Source organism: Anabrus simplex, chromosome 2, assembly GCF_040414725.1.
Source record: "Anabrus simplex isolate iqAnaSimp1 chromosome 2, ASM4041472v1, whole genome shotgun sequence".
In the NCBI taxonomy this organism is placed as follows: Eukaryota; Metazoa; Arthropoda; class Insecta; order Orthoptera; family Tettigoniidae; genus Anabrus; species Anabrus simplex.
In genome coordinates, this window is record NC_090266.1 from 537074213 (window position 1) to 537087615 (window position 13403).

A 13403-nucleotide genomic window follows, 5' to 3' on the forward strand; every position below is an offset into this window, starting at 1 on the left:
ACGTTCCAATTTCTAAGGACCATAACTATGGCTCCAAATTTTAGAATAAGAATATGTGGAGGCAAACCATTAATTCAAAGGAATTTAAGAATTATGTAGGAAATTGAAGTAGCTAGCTTTCATCTTCAGTATTAATCTTTTGATGCTAGCGTATGGTTTTCAACTACCAGGTATAAGCCCAATGACTTTCAATTTAATTCATTAGTTAACGGTTAAGAGTGGCAACTTTCGGGGAAATGATGACATCTTTTGCTGAAGTGAATGTCTTGCTATAAATTTCAATTACGATATCATCATGTGCTAAAATTCTGGCTGGTAGTTCAATAACATTTGATCCATCATCATCTGCAATGGGGTAGTCACTCGAATATTGTCGAACGTATATTTTGTCCTTTCTGCATTCATGCCTTTTATTCCAACTTCTTAGGTAGGTTCTGAGGGAGATTATCTGCCACACAGCACAACCAAGGTTGTAGCTTTAAATCACAGAATAACAGTCTCAGAATAACCTCATACAATTATTTTTGTTTAGTTTAAGATTATCAATCAATGAATACTGATCTGCATTTAGGGCAGTCGCCCAGGTGGCAGATTCCCTATCTGTTGCTTTCCTAGCCTTTTCCTAAATGATTTCAAAGAAATTGGAAATTTATTGAACGTCTCCCTTGGTAAGTTATTCCAATACCTAACTCCCCTTCCTATAAATGAATATTTGCCCCAGTTTGTCCTCTTGAATTCCAATTTTATCTTCATATTGTGATCTTTCCTACTTATGTAAACGCCACTCAAACTTATTCGTCTAACTAATGACATTCCACGCCATCTCTCCGCTGACAGCTCAGAACATACCACTTAGTCGAGCAGCTCTTCTTCTTTCTCTCAGTTCTTCCCAACCCAACTTTGCAACATTTTTGTAACGCTACTCTTTTGTCGGAAAACACCCAGAACAAATCGAGCTGCATTTCCTTGGATTTTTTTTGCTAGGGGCTTTACGTCGCTCCGACACAGATAGGTCTTATGGCGACGATGGGACAGGAAAGGCCTAGGAGTTAGAAGGAAGCGGCCGTGGCCTTAATTAAGGTACAGCCCCAGCATTTGCCTGGTGTGAAAATGGGAAACCACGGAAAACCATCTTCAGGGTTGCCGATAGTGGGATTCGAACCTACTATCTCCCGGATGCAAGCTCACAGCCGCGCGCCTCAACGCGCACGGCCAACTCACCCGGTCTTTGGATTTTTTCCAGTTCTAGAATCAGGTAATCCTGGTGAGGATCCCATACACTGGAACCATACTCTAGTTGGGGTCTTACCAGAGACTTATATGCCCTTTCCTTTACATCCTTACTACAACCCCTAAACACCCTCATAACCATGTGCAGAGATCTGTACCCTTTATTTACAATCCCATTTATGTGATTACCCCAATGAAGATCTTTCCGTATATTAACACCCAGATATCTACAATGATCCCCAAAAGGAACTTTCACCCCATCAACGCAGTAATTAAAACTGAGAGGACTTTTCCTATTTGTGAAACTCACAACCTGACTTTTAACCCCGTTTATCAACATACCATTGCCTGTTATCCATCTCACAACATTTTCGAGGTCACGTTGCAGTTGCTCACAATCTTGTAACTTATTTATCACTTTATAGAGAATAACATCATCCGCAAAAAGCCTTACCTCGATTCCACTCCTTTACATATATCATTTATATATATAAGAAAACATAAAGGCCCGATAATACTGCCTTGAGGAATTCCCCTCTTAATTATTACAGGGTCAGATAAAACTTCACCTACTCTAATACTCTGAGATCTATTTTCTAGAAATATAGCAACCCATTCAGTCACTCTTTTCTCTAGTCCAATTGCACTCATTTTTGCCAGTAGTCTCCCATGATCCACCCTATCAAATGCTTCAGACAGGTCAATCGCGATACAGTCCATTTGACCTCCAGAATCCAAGATATCTGCTATATCTTGCTGGAATCCTACAAGTTGAGCTTCAGTGGAATAACCTTTCCTAAAACCGAACTGCCTTCTATCGAACCAGTTATTCATTTCACAAACATGTCTAATATAATCGGAAAGAATGACTTCCCAAAGCTTACATACAATGCATGTCAAACTTGCTGGCCTGTAATTTTCAGCTTTATGTCTATCACCCTTTCCTTTATACATAGGGGCTACAATAGCAATTCTCCATTCATCTGGTATAGCTCCTCCGACCAAACAATAATCAAATAAGTACTTCAGATATAGTACTATATCCCAACCCATTGTCTTTAGTATATCACCAGAAATCTGATCAATTCCAGCCGCTTTTCTAGTTTTCAACTTTTGTATCTTATTGTAAATGTCATTGTTATCATATGCAAATTTTATTACTTCTTTGGCCTTAGTCTCCTCCTCTATCTGGACATTATCCTTGTAACCAACAATCTTTACATACTGCTGACTGAATACTTCTGCCTTTTGAAGATCCTCACATACACACTCCCCCTGTTCATTAATTATTCCTGGAATGTACTTCTTGGAACCTGTTTCTGCCTTAAAATACCTATACATACCCTTCCATTTTTCACTAAAATTTGTATGACTGCCTATTATGCTTGCCATCATGTTATCCTTAGCTGCCTTCTTTGCTAGATTCAATTTTCTTAAGTTCCTTCAATTTCTCCTTACTTCCACAGCCATTTCTAACTCTATTTATTTCCAGTCTCCACCTCCTTCTTAGTCTCTTTATTTCTCTATTATAATAAGGTGGGTCTTTACCATTTCTTACCACCCTTAAAGGTACAAACCTGCTTTCGTATTCCTCAACAATTTCTCTAAACCCATCCCAGAGTCTGTTTACATTTTTATTTACCGTTTTCCACCGGTCATAGTTACTTTTTAGAAACTGCCACATGCCTGCTTTATCAGCCATATTGTACTGCCTAATAGTCCTACTTTTAAGACCTTCCTTTCTATCGCATTTATTTTTAACTACCACAAAAACAGCTTCATGATCACTAATACCATCCATTACTTCAGTTTCCCTATAGAGCTCATCTGGTTTTATCAGCACCACATCCAGGATATTTTTCCCTCTGGTTGGTTCCATCACTTTCTGAATCATCTGTCCTTCCCATGTTAACTTATTTGCCATTTGTTGGTCATGCTTCCTGTCGTTCGCATTTCCTTGCCAATTGATATCTGGCAAATTCAGATCTCCCGCTACAATCACATTTCTTTCCATGTCGCTTTCCACATAGCTGACTATCCTATCAAATAATTCCGAATCCGCGTCAGTGCTACCTTTTCCCGATCTGTACACTCCAAATATATATCAAGTTGCCTATTATCTTTAGAAATGAGCCTTACACCTAGAATTTCATGTGTCTCATCTTTAACTTTTTCGTAGCTTACAAATTCTTCTTTCACCAGAATGAACACTCCCCCTCCCACTGTTCCTATCCGATCTCTACGATACACACTCCAGTGCGGTGAGAAAATTTCTGCATCCATCATATCATTTCTCAGCCATGATTCAACTCCTATTACAGTATCTGGTAAATATATATCTATTAAATTACTTAATTCTATTCCTTTCTTTACAATACTTCTACAGTTCAACACTAACAATTTTATGTCATCCCCACTTGATTTCCAGTTCCCTGTTCCCTTATCACCGCTCCCTAGGCCACCCAGTTTCCCTGAATGTACCTCCCTATTACCCTTCCAAACAAATTTCCTAACTTATACGTACCACTGCGGTTTAAATGAAGTCCATCTGAGCTCAGATCCCTATCCCCTACCCACCCATTAGGATCTAGAAATTTCATTCCCAGTTTCCCACGTACCCACTCCCTAGTCTCATTTAAATCCCCAATCACCCTCCAGTTAGTATCCCTCCTACACAGTATTTCACTGATAACAATCTCCGCTTTCTTAAACTTCACCCGTGCTGCATTTACCAGATCCCACACATCTCCAACTATGTTGGTACTTATATCAGCTTGCCTTACGTTTTTGGTACCAACGTGAAACACTACCACCTTCTCCTTCCCCTCCTCCCTATCTTCTACTTTCCTCAACATCTGCCTCAACCTAATTCCTGGATAACATTCTACCCTGGCTCCCTTTCCTCCACACACATTCCCCACGTGTCTGACGATGGAATCCCCCATCGCCAGAGCCTCAACCCTACCCACCTCATTTGATCCCCTCCCCTCCTGGTCAGCACTATCTTTCCTGATAGCTGCATAAGCTACTTCCTCCTCCCTTTTCTCCTTCCCATGACCCTGTTCCACCTGTCTTTCCCTATCCTCTACTCTACATTTCCCTTTCCTACCTTTTCCCTTCCTCCTACTTCCACACATCTCAGCAGCAGTTCCCTGTCCCTCATCTTCCCTCTGTTGTTCTACCTGGAATGACTCGTACCGATTTCGCACAGACACCTGTCCTGAATTCTGATCCTGAATAGAGCCCTTAGCCTGCAATCTTCTTCCCCTTAGAACATTAGACCACCTGTGTTCTACAACTCCCCCCTTTCCTTCCCCTCCCTCTTGTACACCTACTGTAATCTGTACATTGTTTGAGGGAGTCCTATCTTCCTTCCTGTCTTCTGTGAGAATCCTAATTATCTCCCTCAAACTTTCCAACTCCTCCCTCATACCCCTCATGCCTCGCCACACCCACAGTTCGTACACTCGCGCTCCTTAGCCATTCATTACGGAAAAAATGAAATTAAAAATAAAATAACTTATTTGCAAAAAATAAATGAACGGAGGGATATATTGTCTGGGATAGTACTCAAAGATCACACAATAAGGTAATTAATATACGACTACACTACAATACTACTTAGTCGTGCTCTATTTTTTATCCTACAACCCCTAACAGGATAAAAACTGGTGTTAATTACTGAATATCGAAAGTAATACACAAGAACTACACAATTGCAAGCTGCAATTAAGCCTATCCTAATTACAACAACAGTATTTTAGTATGAGTTTCTACGGATACCTCTACTACAACAGTACTACACAAATATTTTACAATAATAAAATAAGCACACTAAATTCTAATAGGATATTACTCGTATACTACTGTACAGTACACTACAGTAATTTTTAAACTACTTTCAGACGTATCCTAATTACGATACCGGTACCGTATGTCACCACTGGCGTAGCCAGGGGGGCCCCAGGGGGGCCGGCCCCCCCCCAAAATATTTTCTGAAACTAGAGCGAGGATTAGCCGTTGTTTTACGTACGGTACGAACAACTTAAAAACGTACGCCGAAATGTTAAATTAACGTAGCGACAAGAATCTATTAGTAGGACTCAATAGGGACATACATAATTCTCCATATTTGTACTGCTTGAATGAAAGGAAGACACTTAGGAGTGTGATGCGCGAGGATATTTCCCTGTAGAGGCCTGAGTATTGGGAATGAAACCGTGTATTGACAAATGTCAAGACATGAAGAAAGGGCCAATTAGCAAGGGATTACTCAGTAGGGGGCCGGAACGTGACCACCGAGATAACGGGGGCCACGTCCAGAAACAGTTGCAAGCTTACAACATCGTGTCAGCTTTTGCAGATCGGTTCCAGGAAACAACAATGTCCTAGGGATCCTCGGGTTGCACCGTGGTTGAGAGATGTGCTGTGTTTGAGTTGCAGCGTTGGGAAGATTGTGACAGGATTGTGATCTGCACGTTAGTTCCTCATTTTGTGCCATATAAGTAACATTTTTTGAAGAGGGGCCGTTTTGTCACTGAAAAGCCAACACTATGTGCATCCTCGGTAAGTTATGAAAAAGTTTTTTTTTTTAATTCTTACAGTGCCAAGACAATCGCGGATGCGTGCCTAAGTTCGATAGGTAGGCCTATATATTTTGTCAAATGCCCGGGGACTGATTGGAACCTCAAATGGCACCATCAAAAGTGCGGGTAAATACTTTGTAATTGGCGGGCGTGATAACTCAGTTCCAATGCTTCTATCTTCTCATCAGGACGGCCCAGGCTTGAATCGCAGTCGATACATGAAACATTTTTAAAATGGATAGTCACGTTCTATTGATACGAATTCTACTTAAAACACTAGATCCCGTTCCTTACCTTTCTTTATACTTTTGAGCCAGAACCGCATCATTTATGGTGGTGTAGTTTGAGTATCCAACCATTCTTCGGACTTACCTTGTACCTTAAATGGTGAGTGGATGCAGTGGCGTACCCAGAAAATAATTTCAGTGGGTGGGGTGTAAGTCCAGGCCAGTAGTGTGGATACAACTTTTCCTTGGAAGGGGTTGTGAAAAGATGTTTTATTTTTTATTTAGATTTTGCTTTACGTCGCACCGTAGATCTTCAATGGCGACGATGGGAAAGGAAAGGGCTGAGAGTGGGAAGAAGCGACCGTGGCCTTAATTAAGGTACAGCCCCAGCATTTGCCTGGTGTGAAAATGGGAAACCACAGAAAACCATATTTAGGGCTGCCGACAGAGGTGTTTGAACCCACTATCTCCCGGATGCAAGCACACAGCGGTGCGCCCCTAACTGCACGGCCAACTCGCCCGGTGAATATGAAAAGAAAGCCGGTCCTTAACATAAACCGGCTGCGTTATTGAAACTGTTCGTAAAATTGATAATATCGTTCTTCGTTTGTGAGGAAGTAGAATCTTCATTTAATTTGTCTTCTTAAAAAAAAGGAACCACCGTGAAGGTGACTACCTTCCAGGCCGTATATATTTCGATTACGAGAGACTCAAGGAAAACTCTACTGCACCCAAAAACAAGGCTGTATCCTCCCCATCCCATGCCTTTCTTAACTCTGTCAGTGCCGGGAATCGAATGCAGGATGTCTTAAGTCAAATTCGAAAATAAGGAGACCTAAAAGTACCAGCCGGCCCCACAGTGTACGGGTAGCGTGCCTGCCTCTTACCGGAGGCCCCGGGTTCTATTCCCGGCCAGGTCAGGGACTTTTACCTGGATCTGAGGGCTGGTTCGAGGTACACTTAGCCCACGTGTTTATAATTGAGGAGCTATCTGACGGTGAGATGGCGGCTCCGGTCTAGAAAGCCAGGAATAACAGCGGAGAGGATTCGTCGTGCTGACCACACAACACCTCGTAATCTGCAGGCCTCCGGGCTGAACAGCCGTCGCTTGGTAGGCGATGGCGCTTCGGGGCTGTTACGTCATGGAGTTTGATTTGGAAAAGTGAACAGAGAAGGAAGCGACACCCCTGCAAGGCTCCTTAGCTTCCAGCTAGTTCTTCTGTCCGGCCTCGTGCGTTTAGGACAGTAAGAAAACGTACGCCTTAATAAATGCTCCTCATAAAACCTTTGTAAAAATACTAGCTGCATCTATTTATAACAATAATCACAAACGCCTCCTTTTCATGTGGCTCAGTTGGTTGAGTCGCTGTCCTTCTGAGTCTGAGTTCGCAGGTTCAAATCCCGGATTGGATCGGTAACCCTTAAAACGGTGTTGAAATGGCAACAGCTCAGTGTCGTTGATTTCTGGCACGTTAATAAAAATTATAGATACGAATATAGCGTCACGAAACTCTAACTTTGTATGCATGTATGTTCAGTCTTCAGCCCTAAGGCTGGTTGGATCCTCAACAGCTCTGCCATCAGCTGTCATGGCCTAGGCATCACTGAAGAGGCGTACTAGGGAAATGAGGAGTGAGGTAGTTTCCCGTTGCTTTCCTCACCAAGCCAGAAGTTGCTATTACATATCAGTCTGCCAAGCCCACTGAAATGCATGCACCAACCGACCCTATGAGCAACATTTTCACACCATTCATAGCAGGGACTGGCTGCACAAGGAATGGCATTACTAGCAGCGCTCATACCTCAGTCACTTTCATATTGTCTAAGCCAAGGATAAGACAGTGACAGATCAATGAAAGTAACAAAATTGCTCTAGCCCATACCAGAAGACATAGTGCACTGTAAACACTAGGTCCTGCCAGCAAAGGCATACTCTAACTTTATACTACTATATTCTGTATACCAGACTTGCGTGGAAAAGTAATTAACAATTTACTTTACGTCACACCGACACAGATAGGTCTTATGGCGACGTCGGGATAGGAAATGCCTAGGAGTGGGAAGAAGGCGGCCGTGGCCTTAATTAAGTTACGGCCCCAACATTTGCTTGGTGTGAAAATGGGAAATCACGGGAAAACATTTTCAGGGCTGCCGACAGTGGGGTTCGAATTCACTATCTCCCGGATGCAAGCTCACAGGTGCGTGGCCCTAACCGCGTTGGAAACTAACAGGACAAGGTAAACCCTACATAGCATTTGTTGTAACGTGTATTTTCCTTTACCAACTAACAAAATATCTATACCCATACGTTTTACATTATTTATTTATTTATTTATTTATTTATTTATTTATTTATTTATTTATTTATTTATTTATTTATTTATTTATTTATTTATTTATTAGTGCCTTCAGTACAGTGGCGAAGTTAGGGCTCAAGGCCCTCTTGTACACTTAACCACATACTAATCAAAATCTTAAATAAAATACTGAGATTCTTAAAATAGTTAAAACTACATAAATTAATAGAATTTAAAATAAATTTAAATAAATTACTTACTAAATTAATATTAGAACTAATTAATATTAAAAACTCTTAAACATGGCTAATCCTCAGGAACGCACACATTCATACTTCAACCATTCAGTCAGCTGTCCTCAGCAGGTAGTCTCGGCAGGTGACCTTAAATCGTGATTTAAAAAAGCTAGTTTCTCTGACCTGAACTGGCAGGGAATTCCATAATCTGGCGACAGTCACCACAAATGATTTAATAATTTTATTTGTGCGGTGCAGTGGAATAGAAAGAATGGATCTAGAACGTCTATTAATGTTGTGAAATGATGATAAAAAGATGAATTTAGAAGAAATATACATTGCCTGACTTTCAGCTACCACTCTGATCACCATCGTTAAAGTGTGTAGCTGCCGACGTTTATCAGACATCAGCCATGAGACAGCCTGATAGTATGGGGTGATATGATCATCGTACCCGATATCGTAAATAAATCGCTGGCAGGAATTCAGTGCTCGTTGAAGTTTAAGTGTTTCTTCTCTCGTCATGTCAACAAAAACAACGTCACAATAATCAAGAATAGGGAGAATGAGTGTCTGTATTACTTTGGCCTGTAGCTCAAATGGAAATACATTCCTCTGTCGTTTAAGAGCGTGAAGTACTCCAAAAATCTTTTTACGTATTTCTTTCGTTTGATCAGACCAATCAACTGTTACATTCATCATTACGCCGGGATTTTTAACCGTTTTACTGTAGGGAATAATGTTACCATTCAGTAGGATAGGCGGGATTGCGACATTGTTTGAGAAGCTCAGTAATTTTCGTGATCCAGTTAAAATTGTCTGAGTTTTTTTGCAGTTTAGTATAAGAGAGCTTCGTTGTGCATATACACTGAGTCGTCGGAGGTCCCTGACAATATCTTGTCTTGCAGTGTCGATATAGCCTATTTAAAGATCGTCAGCACAGAGGTCATGTGTGTTATTTCCTGTCACAGATGGTATGTAATTGATATAAATACAGAAACGTAGGGGCCGTAGAATACTGCCCTGTGGGGCAACACTAAGTTTCATTTTCCATTTAGAGGCCTTGTCGTTTACTGTTACACGCTGTTGACGGTTACTCAAATAAGAACTAAAAACCTTAAGCGCAGCCAGGTCGAAATTTAGCAGTTCCATTTTCTGTATCATAGTCGGAATTAGTACAGTGTCAAAGGCGCTACTGAAGTCAAGAAGAATACGTATAGTGAGCAGTCGTTTGTCCATAGCGTTTCTAATGACTTCGGTAACCTTCAAAAGTGCTGTCGCGGTACTGTGACCCTTCTCAAATCCAGATTGCAAAGGGTCCAAAAGAGCATTTTTATTTAGGTATTCCAGAACTTCCTCGTATACTAAACGTTCAAAGTCTTTAGAAAGCGCAGGGAGTTCGGACATAGGACGATAGTCAGAGGGTGATTGTGGGTCTAAACTCTTAGGTACCGATATAATATTGGCTGTTTTCCGTACAGTAGGGAAAGTTCCGTTTAGTAAACAGTAGTTCAGTATGTGCGTCAGTATAGGCGAGATAGCACCCGTAGGCTAATGTTATGTATAAAAGTAATAGAAATATCATATACACCTGTAGTCTTTGATTTAATCGAGTACAAAGCCTTTTAACCTGATTTTCTGTGACACTGTGAAATGTGAATGGCGGATTGGCTGGAGGGGAGGGCGGTGAGTCGGTGCAGTTAATTTGGGTAGGTTGAATATTTATTCTACTAAAGTAATCGTTCAGTTCGTCAAGTGGAATGTCAGGAGTTGTCTGTCTCAGTTGATGTTTTCCTATTCCCAGAGCTCTAAGTTGGTCCCATGCGCGATTAGAATTTAAGTTGTTAGCTAAAATTCGAAAATATATGATTTTTTTAAATTTCTGATTAACTGCTTTGTGCGATTTCTTAAGATGCGGTTAGATTCGAAGTCTGTGTCATCTAGGGTTTGTTTATAATGTCGAAATAACGAGTCACGGTGGGCCATCATTCTCTTGCCTACATCATCTAGCCATGGACAAGAAGGACGAGAAACCTGTATTCGACGCGCGCGCAAGTGCGCGCGTGTGTGTTTGTGTGTGTATCTTTGCCGCATTATTTGTATAAAATGTCACTTCTTTATTGCTTATCACATGACCATTATTATTATAACATTACCGTATTTGTTCTAAACCAGAATATTGCATCCTTACTCAAAGTGTTTATTCTTGCATTCATTTCACTTCTACGCGGAATATATGAAATGCTGCAGTTATGTTGCGATGGGAGTAACAGAGGTAGCCGGGGGTGGGTTGTCGTCCAAGGAGTCCAGACACCCCAGGAGTTATAACTAAAGTTCTTTTATTGAGCATTTTATATATAATGTGCGTTAATATTATCTTCCGGAGTCCGACTCATTGACTAAATGATCAGTGTTGAGGCCTTCGGTTCAGACGGTTCCGGGTTCGATTCCCGGCTGGTTCGAGGATTTTAATCGCATCTGAATAATTCTTCTGGCTTGGGACTGGGTGTTTGTCCCAACATATTCATATTCAGACAACATACTACATTACCAACCACCAAATAAACACACAACACTGATTACATCCCTCTATATAGGGTTGGCGTCGGGAAGGACATCCGGCCGTAAAACAGGGCCAAATCCACATGTGCGACACATTTCGCACCCGCGACCCCACAGATTTGGGAAAAGTGGGGAAGAAGAAGAAGGAAATTACTATTAGCTTCCGGAATCCGCACGAATCCACTACTCTTACTTGGATCCAAGGACACCCATTTCCTTTTAAGGTATTCTACACCACCTAAACTATGGAAGTTTGGACACCTATCAAAATAAAATTCTGGATGAATGGCCCCCCCGCCCAAACTGAAATCCTGGCTACGCTACTGTATGTCACTACTAAGCACAAACAGAAATGAAATTTGCAAGAACTATTGTACTCAAAGATTACCAACGAAGCTAAATGCTTAGACAAATTATTATTAGTATTACCGGTACGGTCTAATAAACACGAAAGATAACACACGAATATAGCAGGCAAGATACGCCACTATCCAAATGTACTGTATCTATACTACAATGTATCTACACTACCGGTACACTACTCGGCGTTTAGTTAAATGCTTAAGTAGCGAAAGGATTGCCGTACACGAAGAAAAACACGAATATAACTGGCAAGATACTATCTAATATATTATACCTTATCTTCACTACAATTCTACTGAAATGTGTTATGTGATTATTACAGCTGGTGGATTACTAATACTTTCCCTACTCCACGGGACAGAGAATAAAAGTGTCCTTAATTAGGCCTACTGAAAAATACTAGGTTGTCTACAATAATTTCTCAAATATTTCTATCAAAACTACTACTACTACTTCAGGGACTTGAACTGCAATTACTGGGATATTTGAACTTTATTATTATTAGCTAACCGCTCATAAATACTGAAAGATCGAGGGAGCGAAATATAAATTACGGATACTTTAACTACCTACTCAGAAGTACAAATGATTGGAAAACAAAGGTCAGCTGATTTTTATTTATATTTATTTGACTACACTACTCCCTTTGTTCACGACTGTAGCCAACAATGCAATATTTGAATATGAAGAGCGACAATAATCAATAACAATACAACGACTGTTAACTATCACCGTGTAATTTCTTTAACTACTTTTTAAATAGAAGTTTACAGGCGTACCGTGTTTTTTAATGTAGTAAATTATTACCTTCGTGATAGTTTGGACGGATATCTATACGAAATACCGGAGAAATTTCGGCGGAAGTTACGGTACTATTCCTTATGATAATCTGCCTTTGTAAGTATTATACTAACAAACCTACAGACATTCACAAATATTTTCAAAGTTAATATTATTACCTAAAGTGTTTCCTAAACCTAAATTCGAAACAAGATACAAGTAGCCAGCCTACTTAACCTAGAAAACGTAATTTACTGAAGACCAACTGAATCACTTGCTATAAAATTTAAATAAATATCACTACTCCCAATTTCTACCAACAAGCACTAAACACCACTATATAAATAGCACTAAATGAATCACAAATACAAAAAATTAAGCTATTTCACTAGGTTTTAACTACTTTATCACTACAATAATGCCAGAGCTCTCCCAACAGCCAACCGTTCTCAAGCGCATCCATCATTTCCCATTAGTTAATCAATAAATTTTACTTTTACACCAAATATGAATACTTTTGAATGGGTTATTCAAATGAAAAAGGCTAAAATCCATCATTGACTGGAGAAAGGAACTATGTTACAAATTTTCATATTTTGTTTCTAAGATACTTCCAATAATATATGAAAATTATTTCATTTTCAGTGTGTATAATTTAGCGCACAACAAATTTGGAAAATTTAAATATATTCTGTTGAGTAGTTTAATAATAAAACAGTTTGTTTTTATCTCTGGGAAACTAAGACAAAGTGACTTAGTTCCTTTCTCCACTGACCAATTCATTTCTGTTCCATTCCAGATTCCTTCTTCTTACACTGGTCTTGAAAAAGTCTAGCCCTCTTGCTCTCGTTCCCTAACACTTGCCCTCACTTTTGCTAATCTCTATATCCAGCCTTGCATTTTACATTAGTTTGCTTCCTAGGTACATGATGCTGTCCACAATTTCAGGGTTCTGACTTCCAATATTTATGATTCCTTTCCCTATTCTGTCACCTCTTGTTATCACCATTGTCTTGGTCTTTTCCACATTGAATTTTAAACTGTATTTTTCACTAATTTCTCATTTAGTATGTCCTGTTGTTCCTGTACATCGTTAGTGCATGTTCCCCACACCAAATTATC